The sequence below is a fragment of the Symphalangus syndactylus genome, chromosome X (genome assembly GCF_028878055.3).
Source record: "Symphalangus syndactylus isolate Jambi chromosome X, NHGRI_mSymSyn1-v2.1_pri, whole genome shotgun sequence".
NCBI classification, from domain to species: Eukaryota; Metazoa; Chordata; class Mammalia; order Primates; family Hylobatidae; genus Symphalangus; species Symphalangus syndactylus.
The window spans coordinates 126798221-126811848 of NC_072447.2; the positions used below are offsets into that span (position 1 = coordinate 126798221).

Here is a 13628-nt window from a genome sequence, read left to right on the forward strand (position 1 = left end):
ATGTTCTAGTAGTCATATGTTAAAAAGTAAAACAAGTGAAATTAATTTTAATGATATATTTTATTTAACCCAATATATCCAAAATATGATCCTTTCAACATGTTATCAATACAAAAAAAAAGAATGACAAATTTTACATTCTTCACGCTAATCTTGCAAATCTGGGGTATATTTTATACTTATGGTACATCTTGACTCATACTAGTTACATATCAAATGTTCAGTAGTCATACATGGCCTGTGGTTATTGTATTGGACAATGCATCTCTAGAGAAAGCAGCTGCTCTGGAACAGATATTAAAATTAGGGGCCGGGCACGGTGGCTCACGCCTGTAATCCCAGCACTTTGGGAGGCTGAGGCGGGTGGATCACGCAGTCAGGAGATCGAGACCGTCCTGGCTAACACGGTGAAACCCTGTCTCTACTAAAAATACAAAACATTAGCCAGGCGCAGTGGCAGGCGCCTGTAGTCCCAGCTACTCGGGAGGCTGTGGCAGGAGAATGGCGTGAACCCGGGAGGAGGAGCTTGCAGTGAGCCGAGATCGTGCCACTGCACTCCAGCCTGGGTGACGGTGCGAGACTCCGTCTCAAAAAAAAAAAAAAAATAGGTACACAGGTGAGACACTGCCACCTCAAGTAATACAGCACTTCCATAGGGAGAGGTGGTTCTTTTAAGTAAACAGTGTATAAGTCTGAGATAATTTTCTTAAGCTTTGAGTTCTTTCGTTGTCCCTTCCTTGGAACTGGTGCACAGGTAAGTGTCTATCAAAGGGTAGTCTAGGCTCCCTGCTGCTAGCCAAGCCCTAATTCATACTTCAGTGAACCTGAGTGTTGCCACCTTGACTCTGGCAACTACAAACATCACCAATAATTCAGAATGTTCAAATGCAAGCTCGAATTAGAATAATGTCTCCATTCTGGACATGTTTAAAAGAATATAGTCTTGTTACTTTAAAGTGCATCTGTCATCACTAAAATGCCTATCTGAAGTGGAACAGAACAATAAGCAACTTCATACCCCTTCTTTTAGGCAATTTTGACCTCACGAGTAAATGTCAATGTGCTGGGATTTCTACAGGTGCATTTGTGTTTTTTTGTTGTTGTTGTTTTGTTCTGGGGTTTTTTGGGGGGGGGAGTGTTTTGTTTTGTTTTGTTTTTGAGGCAGAATTTCACTCTGTCGCCCAGGCTGGAGTGCAGTGATGCGATCTCGGCTCATTGCAACCTCCACATCCCAGGTTCAAGCGATTCTCCCGCCTCAGCCTCCCAAGTAGCTGGGATTACAGGCACGTGCCACCATGCCCAGCTAATTTGTTTGTATTTTTAGTAGAGACAGAGTTTCACCATGTTGGCCAGGCTGGTCTCCAACTCCTGACTTCAAGTGATCTGCCTGCGTCAGCCTCCCAAAGTGCTGGGATTACAGCCATGAGCCACCATGCCCGGCTGCATTTGTGTTTTGGCCTTCTTATAGTTCACACTGTGGATTTACATTTAGCCAATTTTTAAATAATATTTCATTCAAATTAATCATTTGTCTTGGTCATGGAAAACATAATTTTGTCCAGTGAAGTTGCTGGTTGTTCTTTCTTCCTGCCTTTTGCCACAACATATTCAGCACACTGCACCAATCCGCTGACAGTGTTCCCATTGCATTGGTGGATGTACAATACATGGATTCATCTGTAATTGCATTGTTTGCATGCAAGCATTTAATGTTTCAATGCACTTAAAATGTTTTACTCTTGAGTAGGTGCAATAGGCCCATTACAATTTTGGGCATATGTTTTTATAGGATAATATTAATACATGATTCATAATCCATTTTCAAAGTGATCCACTTTCTTTCTGTAGCCTACACATAGACAGGCTTGCTGGACATGAGCAATTTCAATCTAACTTAATTATCCCAAATTTTGAGGTGCTGGCATCCAAATAAATAATACACCTTAAATTTGTGTAGCAGTCATCCAAGTGCTCTCACATCTATTGGCTCATTTGAGATAAGATGGATCAAGCAGTTATCAGTAAGACCCAGCCCATGAAGTGACTTACTCAAGGCAAGACAGTTAGGTAGTGGCAGTTCTGGGACTAGAACCCAGCCCTTCTTCTACCTATAGCCATATCTTTGCTAAACCATGCTACTTCTAACCACCCATGGCCTGATGTCCTCCAGGAAACTTGAAATCCTAATGGGATCCTGTCAAATGGAGAGCAGATCTTGAGTTTCTGTTCCACTTGTCCACAAAAAAAGTCTTGAGAAACTTCACCAAGCCTCCATATGCCCCATTCCTTATGCACTCCACACAAGATTGAATATTCAGTCACTCCTACTTTCCCCAGGAAAAATCTTTCTGAAACAGGATTATATCAAGGCTCAGGGTCACATGACCTCCAGACTCTTTTTATCAACTATTCCATCTGAGAATTTATGTCCCTACTATCCAATTACTATAGCCTCAGACTCTTGTTAAAGCCCCAGAGCAGTATTCATCAAACATTAGTGTGCATGCGACTCATGTGGGAACCTTATAAAAATATAGATCCTGATCCAGCAGGTCTGGGATGGGGCCTGAGGGTCTACATTTCTCACAAACTCCCAGGTCATGCAGATGCTGCTGGTCCCAAGAGTAGAAAGATTCTAGAGAAAATAAACTCAGAGAACGTAACTTAAGAAAAGAAAGGAAGGAAGAAAAGAGGGAGGGAGAGAAAGAGTGATAGAGATACAGGAAGAAAGAGGAAGAAAGGAAGGAGGGAAGGAAGGAAGGATGGAAGCAGGGAGGCAGGGAGAGGGAAAAGAAAGAAAGAGGGAAGGAAGGAAGGAAGAAAAGAAGGAAGGAAGGAAGGAAGGAAGGAAGGAAGGAAGGAAGGAAGGAAGGGAGGGAGGGAGGGAGGGAGGGAGGGAGGGGGGAACTGAAAGGAAATGAAAAGAAAGAAACTGGGATCAGCAAACCTTTGTTAGGACATAATGTTGCCATCCAAAAGTGGCAGCCTGGAACATCAAACCTGAGGGGAAAGTCTCAGAAACCAATATGCCACAACTTCTGGCTTTCCTTTACTCATCTGAGTTGATCCACTTTCGTGAAGCAAAATTCAGGCTACTTGAGGCAACACTCACATTTTAATAGACTCCAATGCCAATGTGGTTATAGCCCAATTACCTAGCACCTTGGCAACCATCTCCAGGGCGAAAGAAAGCTTGGGAAGAGCGTCTGCAAACAAATCTGTCCTCCAAGCCTATACAAAGTCTCCAGACAAGAAGCAAAAGCCTCATACAATGCCAGGAAGACCTCACTTGTGTTAGTCAAGAGGCATAAAGCAAGCTGCTTTGAAACCTCTCTGTTGTCCTCAGCCAATTTGGTGATGTGATTAGAGGAATGTTGGTTAAGTGAAGAGTGAGATCTTCACCCACTCATCTTTTATTTCCCAAGAAGGTCTGGAATATCTCCTGGTGACTTCTAATTTGTTACCTAGTTATTAGGCTTCCAGTTCTCTGAGTTGGCCTAAATCTGTCAGGGTCTATCCAGGGGCACCGACATCAAGAGGTACCCTGAGATTTTACTTCTATTACTAATTATCAGAGCCCACCTTGGGGGTTTATAGTACCAGTAATTGTTCAGGAAAAATGACTCAGGGCAAATCACCTGCAAAAATATGATCTAGTGAAATCTGGTTAATAAAAGGGCATCCTTGAAAGATGAGGGAGTCGTTTCTCATTTTCTATGGGTGATAGTCACATCAGGATTACTGGGCTTATTGTGGGGACATGTGCCTCGGCCTCAGATCATGTTTAGCTCCCACTAGGGAGCAGAAAGCCTCTTGACTACCTGGTGCCTCTCTGGGTTACTGACCAGCCACTGGAAGTGTATCCTCCCAAGCATGCCTTGGCAGGTGACTGCCCATCAAGTGCTCCAGATTCACTGCACCCTAGGGTTGACTATGCTAATTGTTTTAGGAAGTTATTTCTAATTTCCTAATTGCAGTTCAGAACTACTTCTGGCTTCTTTGGTTTCTTCAAAAATATTTTTGAAATCTCTGTCCTTTACAAGACCTCAACATGCCTGAAGTTAGGGGAAAAGATTTTCATTTTTCCTGTAGGAGTTTTCTGTTTAGTCATCCTAAAAATATTAGCTTTGTTGATGCAGCCCATTTACAAAGTGATCCACTTTCCTTCTGTAGCCTATGCATAGGCATGCTTACGGGAGACATTTTGCTGCGGAAAAGAATTTACTTTATGTTAAGTAGGAAAAAAAAAAAGCATTCTGGATAACCAAGGTGATGATGTTCTTTCTCCCAAGGGACATTTACCTTAGTGATAATAGTTCATTTGACCCCATTTAAAAGCAGGAAACAGAGGCACTGAGAGGTTGGGTTCCTTCCCCAAAGTCATGCCGCTAGTTAGTGATGTCCCATGCCCACTGGGGAGACAGGGGGAGACTTTATTCTTTCTGCCAGATACAAAACTTCTCCAAGCTTCTGTGATAGATATGACTCAGGACTTAGGGGTGCCAAGGAAGAGGTTTGTCTACTTTCATGTTAGTCTTATTCTACCATCCTTGGATGCTTTTGGCCTTCAGGTGCATATTTGACATTCTTCTTACAGACACTTTTACTCCAGGGCCAGTGGTAGATCATAATTACGTCATTCTTTTGGGATAAAATTCAGTGTTAGCTTAGAAGAAAAAGAAGTGTTTCATTAGTGCAGAATGAAAGAATAAAGAGAGGGATGTAAACTTGAAGAAGAGGTAAGAAAGTGTCCTACAGTATTCAGAGTCAGGGGCAAATGAATCCCCTGCACTAGTTACTGCCTCCAAAAAGAAGACACTATCAGCATTTCAATCAGGCCTATATGTCAGGGCAAAGACCACACTGATGCCAAGTCCCCTTCATGGGTATCACTGCTCTGGCCTCTTCCTGGAATCTGCTGTCTCTTTAAAGTCCCAGAGCTATTTTCAGACTTTAATAACTAAGGTTTCAGGTATTAAGAGAAACAATTGCTCACCTTTCTAGCAATAATCAAAATATTTTCTTCTTACAGTTAAAATGGATTTCAATTCAGTAAGCCATAGAACACTGTTTACCCTCTGTCCTGGGTGAACAATCCTTTGTCATAGGTTCTGCAATCAGAATACGCTCTTTTAGTTCCTGTGAATATCTGTATTAAAATGCCATGGAAACTTTCTGGTATACCTACATCATAAGTGATTAAAGCCTGGAATTAAACTTCATGCAACACCTGCACATTCCTTAGTACAATACATATAGTAGAGAAGGTAACCAGACCTGTCACCTAAAGCCAGTCAAATAAATGAGGTGCAACCCCAGAAATGCCAATTTCAGAAAACAGCCATAGTTTTGTCCAAGATAGACTGAGCCATTATAAACTTCTCAATTCCTAATAGGAAGCCCCTTCAAATTTAAATATCCCCTTGCCTTTGCAGATCCCTTCCCACTGGAGGCATGTGATGAGAGGAAATCACCGAAAACGTGGCTGCTTCAAGGATCCTGAGCCAGATTTCACTCTCCTTGGTGTCGGGCATGACACGAATATTGCTGATGGTGCAATGACCTTTCAATAGGAAAAACTGATTTTTTTTTCCTTCAGTGCCTTATGGAACACTCTGAGACTCGCGACAATGCAAACCATCATTGAAATCTTTTTGCTTTGCTTGAAAAAAAATAATTAAAATAAAAACCAACAAAAATGGACATGCAAGATTCCAGTATGTGAAAAAAAATCTTATTAAGTCAGTTCAACAAAAGCCATTCTTTGATACCACTGCAGAGTATACAAACACCATGTTCTTTAATACACACACACACACACACACACACACACACACATATACTTAAATTCCAATTCAGCAAAGAGGCCCATCTAAGCTAAAAAAATTAATTCTTCCTGATTAAAAAGAAAAAATCTGTCTCCCAGTGTTTGGGAAGACGGATTGGCATTTCTTCTAGGATCTGCTGACCAGATGTTTTTGGTATTTCCTGTTGGTGGTGATGTTCTGTGCACCCTATTTCCTTTCAATGTTGCTGAAATGTGTATATCTTTAGAATGTAAATGCAACACTTAAGAAAATTCAAACACTTTGGAAAAGGGACTAAACGGTGACTTCTCTGTGTTCTTGAAATGGTTTTGTGAAAACGCTTTGATAACTTCCCACTCAAAGAAGAGATTTACAGAGCTTTCGAAATTGACTTTGTGTGTAGCAAGGGACGGGGCACTATCAGGATACCTCTTGGTGCTTTCCTAAAATGGATTCCGGGGCTTTCCAAGGAGCCTGGAATTTCAGCTCACAGATCTGTTTTTCTTGCTTCAGTGTGCATTTTAAGTCAATAGAGCTGAGTATCTAGCATTGAGGTGAGGGAAATGCTGCCTATACTCCCAGATGTGTTTAGAATATCTCAGAAACAACACTGTGTTTAGCTCGGCTTTCTCTGCTAAGTATGCCTTTCAAGTGTACACCACGGAGACAGGACCGCGTTGCAAGGCAGGACAGCAGGTTCAGACCACAGTTCTCAGTCTGACTTTACTCTTGCTAGGTCTGTCCTACTAGCTGTTGCCTGCTACCGCCCATGGCTCTCCATTGGACTGCATGTGTCCTTTTCTAGTTTGCAAAGACTAAAATGCATTCCCAAACCTACTGCTAATCTGAGGGCCTCAGCATCACTTCCAGATCCTTGCTTGGAGCAGTCTCTCTATTGACTCTCTCAGATCGCTCCACTGCTCCATGGGCTATCAAGTAACTAACTGCATACCTGCCGTTGGCATCATCAGAACAGTCCGAAGAAATAGTCTCCACTCACTAATTACCTCCTATATAACGACGTATGCTTCCTGTAGTTCAGTAGTTTGCTCTCATCAGTAACATGCATTGGGAAGTTTCCAGACTGCAAAAACTAGGAGCTCGCATTCATTTCCCAAGTGTGACCCTTAGATGCTTAGTTGACTCGCTGCATATTTGCTCTTGTCTTCAGAAAAGAAAGGAAGAAGTATCGTTCCAACGAAATGTTTCCAGAAAAGTGTAATATAAACTTTCATTCCAAAAATGGTGTCATAAGCAAACAACTCACTTGTCAAATTTCAAATGGTATTGAACAAAAAAAGAAAGCTGTTGTGTTTTTGTTTTGTTTTGTTTTCAAGAAACTGTGATTTTCAACTTATGAATGCTATAATGTCCCAGCGCGGGAAGCTCACGCTGTGTGAACATGAAGTTGTATAAAACAAACCAACCAACCTACACACAAATGTTTTCATAGGCACTGTATAAAGAAAAATGTATGTTTATTAACTCAAATCAGTTTTTCAGAGAGGAAACTTCACTGAGATGAAGAGGCGGGTAAATTGGTTTGTTATTTTTTAAAAAACTTGCATGTTTAAAAAAACGTTGATTGCTTCAAATTTCTGCTACTAACTTCAAGCTATGGGAGTTTGGCAGTAGTCACTTGAGGATTTTTTTTCCAATTCTTTTCTTTTTGTTGTTAAAGCTGTACTTCAGTGAACAGAAAAATTGCCAAGCAAACTAATGGCTATAAAAGCGTAAATTGCATGTGTGGGCATAAATTACAGAGCCTCATTGCCATGAGGTATTGTACAAAGTTTTAATACATTTTGTAAATAAAATTGTAAAGAAAGAATTCTGTTTCCGTGCTTTGGCTAGATGTTTAAAATTTACTTGGATGCAGATGCCAAGAAGTTATTCACTAATTGACTTCCCCTAGAAGCTTTGCCAATGATGTAACAGTCACCTTACTGGTGATTTTCACGAAGGATTACTCCTCTCCCCACCCCAACTGCAACTGTAGTCAGGCGCAGACCCCTAGCTTAAGCAAAACCATACATCCAAGACCTTAGATTAGCTTAACTTTAGGATCTTCCATTCCCATTCTTTGTCTCCTCCACCCTTTGGGACTCCTTTCCAGAGGCCTGTCTTGGCTCTAAACTTGATCTTCAATTCTCCCATCTCCACAACTGACCTCCCACAGAAGTACCTAAATTCAGGATTACTGACCTTCAAAAACACTTCCAATTACTTTCCTATGCCATCATAACATATATGTCCTAGTACTCTTCATTGCTTAGCTAAGTTTTGTGCTGCTGCTTCAATTACCAATAATAATTCGTAACTGAAAACGTTTATTCCACCAAGGATCACTAATCTAGAGTGGGAGAAGAAATAATGAATTTAGTACTACACTGATTTTAGAACAGTTCTGACAGAGAAATGAAAAGCTAATTATCTAGTCTGATTTGTAGATTCTGAACACGGAATATGACTTTATCCAATAAATAAAGCAAGTGTTTAAATGTACACCAGTTTATATCATAACCACCTTAGAGAACGGGGATAATGATAGGAGGAAAGGAGAGGGGATAATTTGCAACTGAACCAAAAAAGAAGGAAAGTGCAGCTGAGATGCTAGGGAGATAAAGGAAAAAAGATATCTGGGGTTAGGGAGTTAGGAAGCAAGGAACGCAAGAGCTTAAAGAAGAAGAAAAATGGGAGTGGGAAAGGAAGACTGAGAAAATTCTGAAGTGAAGGCTGATATAATCACACTGTGGACAGCTGGGCTTACTGTAGGCATCATCATAATTACTACCATTTTCACTGTGCTCTGAAATGCTAAGTAGCTGTTAAACCACTCACACTTCATAATTCTTCAACTGCTTTTTAAAATTAAGACACCTGTTGCAGTCCTACCAGAAGACAATTGTTTCTCCGGAGCAAGTTCAGTGACTAGATTAGAGTGATGAAATCAGTTCAAGTACCAAACAATGTCCCTGGATCCTCCAAAACAATAGATTTATGTTTTAACAGCCACTTCAATTCCTTACCCACAAAGGAGAAGCTAATCTCAGTTGCTGTTGCAGATAATGGAGCACTATTTTGGTGTAGGTGGGATTTTGGGGTTTTTTTCTCCTTGGAAGAAGGAAGAAACAAAAGGGGCTGCTTTTAGTATTTCTCAAATCGGACTATAGGTAGTTAGATATTTTGCTTATACATAGGGTCAGCCTTACCAATCAGGTCTTCAAAAAGGCCTTGTATTTCAAATGCCACACTCTCTCTATGCACAAAAGAAGAATGCCTCTTGGTCTCCGCATCAGTATTCTTGCCCTGTTAAGACTCACATCTGATCACACTCAGTCAACAGAACAATCTTCAAACCGGAAGGACAAATGTATTTAAGGAAACCTTAGTAAGATCATGGCAGAAATGTTGCAGCAAATTGTCTCCCTCCTGTTGGATGAGGGAAAGGGTCAACTGTGACTTCAGAAGATGAACGCAGAGGAGAACAAATTGAGAAGCAAGAAGCAAAACCATTATTCCTCAGAATTCAGACTCAATCAAGCAGAAGATGCATTAATATGCTATCTCACAAGGGTCAGAAACCATTTGTAACACAAACACTACCAAAACCTACAGTTACTGAGAGAGTTACTTTCAAAACCTGAGCTTTTTAGCGACTCTGAACCATACCCCTCCCCTTTTGTCCTCACTCTGTTGGACTGAGGTTCCTGGGACCAATTTATTATCAGATCACTTGGCAGACATGAAACTCAGCAGCTGAGGTGTGGGAGTTCTGTGCACTCCCACAACTGAATTCACATTCTCTCTTAGGAGAGAATGGTGGGTTGCACTAAGAATTAATGAAACCTGCCTCCAGAACTAAAAGTGCTATGAAGTGCTAGGAGACTTCCTGCACACTTAAGATCAAGAATCATAGACAAGCCATTTACATTCAGTGAAAACACGGGGCACTCAGACTTTCTCAAAAGGTTTCCAGGGAGAGCACTGTTATCAGGAGAGGATTGAGGGAGGCTTTAGGGGGTTGATCACTGTCCCAAACCTATTGCCACATACTCAACATCCTCAATGCTGAGGTTTCACAAATTCATTCGAATGGGCAAGATTCCCCAAGTTCTCTGACAGCCATTGTTATTGTAACCACATGTCACCTGCACAGGATGGTTGTGAGAGGGCATACACTCTCTGCCTCTCTTTGCCAGATGAGGAAGGAGCAATCTTGGCCCCTGCCCTCAGAGGGCTTACAGTCTTGGTACAAGGTAGATGATGACTGAAAAGAATCTGCATTCATTTACGTATATTGCTCTGCTCAGAGAAAACACTTTTAAAAGCCCAAAAGGAAGACTTTCCCTTTGCCCCTTCACTTGGACTTGCTCTTCCTAATACAATCGGGGGTGGGAGAGTTAACTAAATTTTTCTTCGTGCCCAAAAGCTGTGAGCCTTTGCAATTGAGGAGTCATACCAGGCCCCTGAAAGCATATAGCTGCTGAGAACCTCAGAATGACCACTTTCTTGCCAGCCTTTCCGCCTTCTGAGCAGGAGGTATTTGCTTATTTGTTGATTCACAATGCCCTAGCTATAAACGTGTAAAAGAACCCACAATGACAGCCTAAGAAAAATCCTCTCCCCATGTCAGCAGCTTTGGAAAAATTACCCCAGGAGCGGTTTCACTGAGCTTCAATCCTATAACAAAATGGTTGATTTACAATTTTCCTAATAAATATTCATTAAGCCTGAACAAGTCAATTAAAGCTCTGGTGGCAGCTCACACGAGGCTTGAATATAAGCAGACAGAAGGAAACAACTTTTATAAATATTCCCAAATAACATTACAGTCTTCCCCCATGAAAGTGCAAGAGTTTATCTGAAAGATTGAAAACCCTCTCTGAACCCAGTGAAGACCTCTAAGGTCCACATTTCCTCCCATTTACTGTATAGCTTCAGAAAAGCTTGTTGCATCCTCAGTCTCCACTTCCTCAATTATTGCAATATGGTTTCTACCACCACCACTGTACAGGAACTTCTCTTGACAAGGTCATCAATAAACTGCAATCCATACTTTATAGCAAGGGTTGGCAAACTTTGGCACACAGGCTAAATCCAGCCCACCACTTGTTTTTGTTAATAAAGTTTTATTGGAACACAGCCACAGCCATTCGCTTATGCATTTTCTGTGGCTTCATTCACTCTGCAATGGCAGAGTTGACTAGTTGCAACAGTATTGCCCAAAAAGTCTAAAATGTTTACTAGCATGCTCTTTACAGAAAGTTTCCCAATCACTACTTTACCCTACTTGATAGCCATTATTTTATTTTATCTCTTTCCAGAATTTGATGCTATTAACCTCCTCCAGTTTGGAAATCTCTATTATTTTTACTTCCATGACAGCACTCTTTACTGGGTTTCCTCTTACCCTGCTACTGGTAATTTTTCTTCTGCTTCCTGGTCTCTTCTTCTATCTCTTAATGTCAATGTTCTCCCAAGTTCTACCACATTTCCTCCTTTCTTTCCACTCCATATTCTCTTCTTGTGTGCTATCCCATGGTTTCCATCTCCACCTACATTATGACGTGTTTCAAGTCTTCATTTCTATATCAAAACTCTCTTGTGAGCTCCGAACAAGTATAATTACATGTCTATAGGAGCCCCCCTCACTTGGATTATGCTATAAGCATGTCAAACTTGACATTTCCAACACAGAAACTATTGTGTGTTCTCTTGCCCTCACCCCCCTGCTAAACCAGAGCTCCCTATAAGAATCCCTCTCTTGATTTAAAACACCACTGATGGGGAGTCAAATAAAATATAAAAATAAATCTAATGGACTTTAAAATTGGTGGATATGACAATCTGAGAAAAACAGACTTGCACTCAAAAGCAGAAGCCACAGTACAATGACAATGGAAAAGCAGATGGGTTAGTTTAACACCAACTTGTATAACTATAAGATGTGGTGAAAAGTAAGCACATGGTTCTTTGTATCTTTTGGATCACCAAATCATAATATAATTTGCATTCTTGTGGAGGAAAATCATCTAGGGTTATCACCAAGGAAGGAATGTGCAAGCCCTGAGCATGCTAGCCAAGGGTCCCAAATCAATCCCCAGAACATAGCAATACGAGGAGGTGGTTATGGTCACTCTGAGGGAGATATTAGATGAAACCTGGATGGAATCAAAAAAGGAACAGGTGGGGAGTTTGCGTGTTCAGTTTATATATATCCAAGTATGTGTATTTCTGTAAGTGTTCAGAGAACTCTAAGCAACCCATGTTTTAGATTTTTTTTTTTTTACCTTTTCCTGTGGACTGAACTGTGTCTCTTCCAAAATTTATATGTTGTACTCTAATCCCCAATGTGACTGGATTGGAGATAGGGCTTTTAGGAGGTAATTAAGGTAAAATGAGGTCTTAAGGGTAGAGTACCAATCTGATAGGATTGGTGGCCTTATAAGAAAAGGAAGAGACAGAGATCTCTCAGTCCACATGCATGCATGGAGGAAAGGCTATGTGAGCACACAGCAAGAAGGTGGCCATCTACAAGTCAGGAAGAGAACCCTCACCAGAACTTGACCAGTCTCACACCCTGATGTTGAACTTCCAGCCTCCAGTACTGTGAGAAAATTAATTTCTGTTGTTTAAGCCACTCAGTCTGTGGTATTTTGTTATGGTGGCTAGAGAAGACTAAAATATCCTTTCTACTGTCACAGAGAGTTGGGTCATACAGACACGATGGTGGGACAGGGGATCAATCACCGCTGTAAATCCAGTCACCAAATTCAGAAGCCTGGAATCAACTCTGCCTGCTCCCTCCCTCATTCTTATCTTGAATCAAGTTCCAATGATTCACTCTCTCTGATATCTCTGAAATCCATCTACTTATATGAGTCCCTACCTTAGGTGGAACTTGTAACAGTTTCTATGTGGCCTAATATAATATCCTCTTAGCTGTCCCTCTTGTTTCCAGGTTTTTGTTCCTCTAATTCACGCTCCACACTGCAACCAGAGTGACTTTTCCTGATCTCATCACTCCTCAGCATCAGTGGGTCCCTATTGCTCTTTGGCACAAGAGTAAGCTCTTTTTTATTATTATTTATGTGTTTAATTTTGGTTTTAGAGAGACAGGGTTTTTCTCTGTTGCCCAGGCTGGAGTGCAGAGGCATCATCATAGCTCATTGTAGCCTTGAACTCCTGGGCCCAAGCAATCCTCCCACCTCAGCCTCCTGAGTAACAAGGACCATGCCTGGCTAATATTTTTTCAACTTTTTTAGTTAAAGACTAAGTCATACTATATTCCCCAGGCTGGTCTTGAATTCTTAGCCTCAAGCAATCCTCCTGCTTTGGCCTCTCAAATTGTTAGGATTACAGGCATGAGCCACCAGCTCTTTATTTTACCATAAAAGTTGCTTATAATCTGCCACCTGCCAATTTCTTCACCCTTGTTGCTATTCACTAAGACCTAGTCATATGCAACTTTTTATTTTTATTTTTTGTTTCAAACTCATTTTAGGTTCGGGGAGTACATGTGCAATTTTTCTATGTAGTTAAATTGCATATCATTTTTAACATGAAGGGTTTGGTGTACAGATTCTTTTGTCACTCACATAATAAGCATAGTAAGTGATAGTTTTTTGACCCTGATCCTCCTCCCACCCTCCACCCTCAAGTAGGACCCAATGTCTATTTTTCCCTTCTTTGTGTCTATGCGTACTCAATGTTTAGCTCCCTTCATAAGTGAGAACATATGGTATTTGGTTTTCTAATCCTTCATTAATTTGTTTAGTATAATGGCATCCAGCTCCATTCATATTGCTGTAAAAGACA

The 13628-nt window shown here is 41.0% G+C and overlaps 1 protein-coding gene across 4 annotated transcripts in view; it reads left to right on the forward strand.

Annotated features, from left to right (window-relative positions):
- Positions 1-7638, forward strand: part of GRIA3 (glutamate ionotropic receptor AMPA type subunit 3) — a 311313-nt gene extending 303675 nt beyond the window's left edge. For 3 of the 4 annotated variants that reach the window (XM_063634906.1, XM_055269444.2, XM_055269445.2), the window contains one exon: positions 5436-5745. The gene's annotated coding sequence lies outside the window, so the exon portion shown is untranslated. Of the gene's footprint in view, positions 1-5435 lie in introns of all 4 variants that reach the window. The other variant, XM_063634907.1, reaches the window with a different exon arrangement.
- Positions 7639-13628: the final 5990 nt, after the last annotated feature.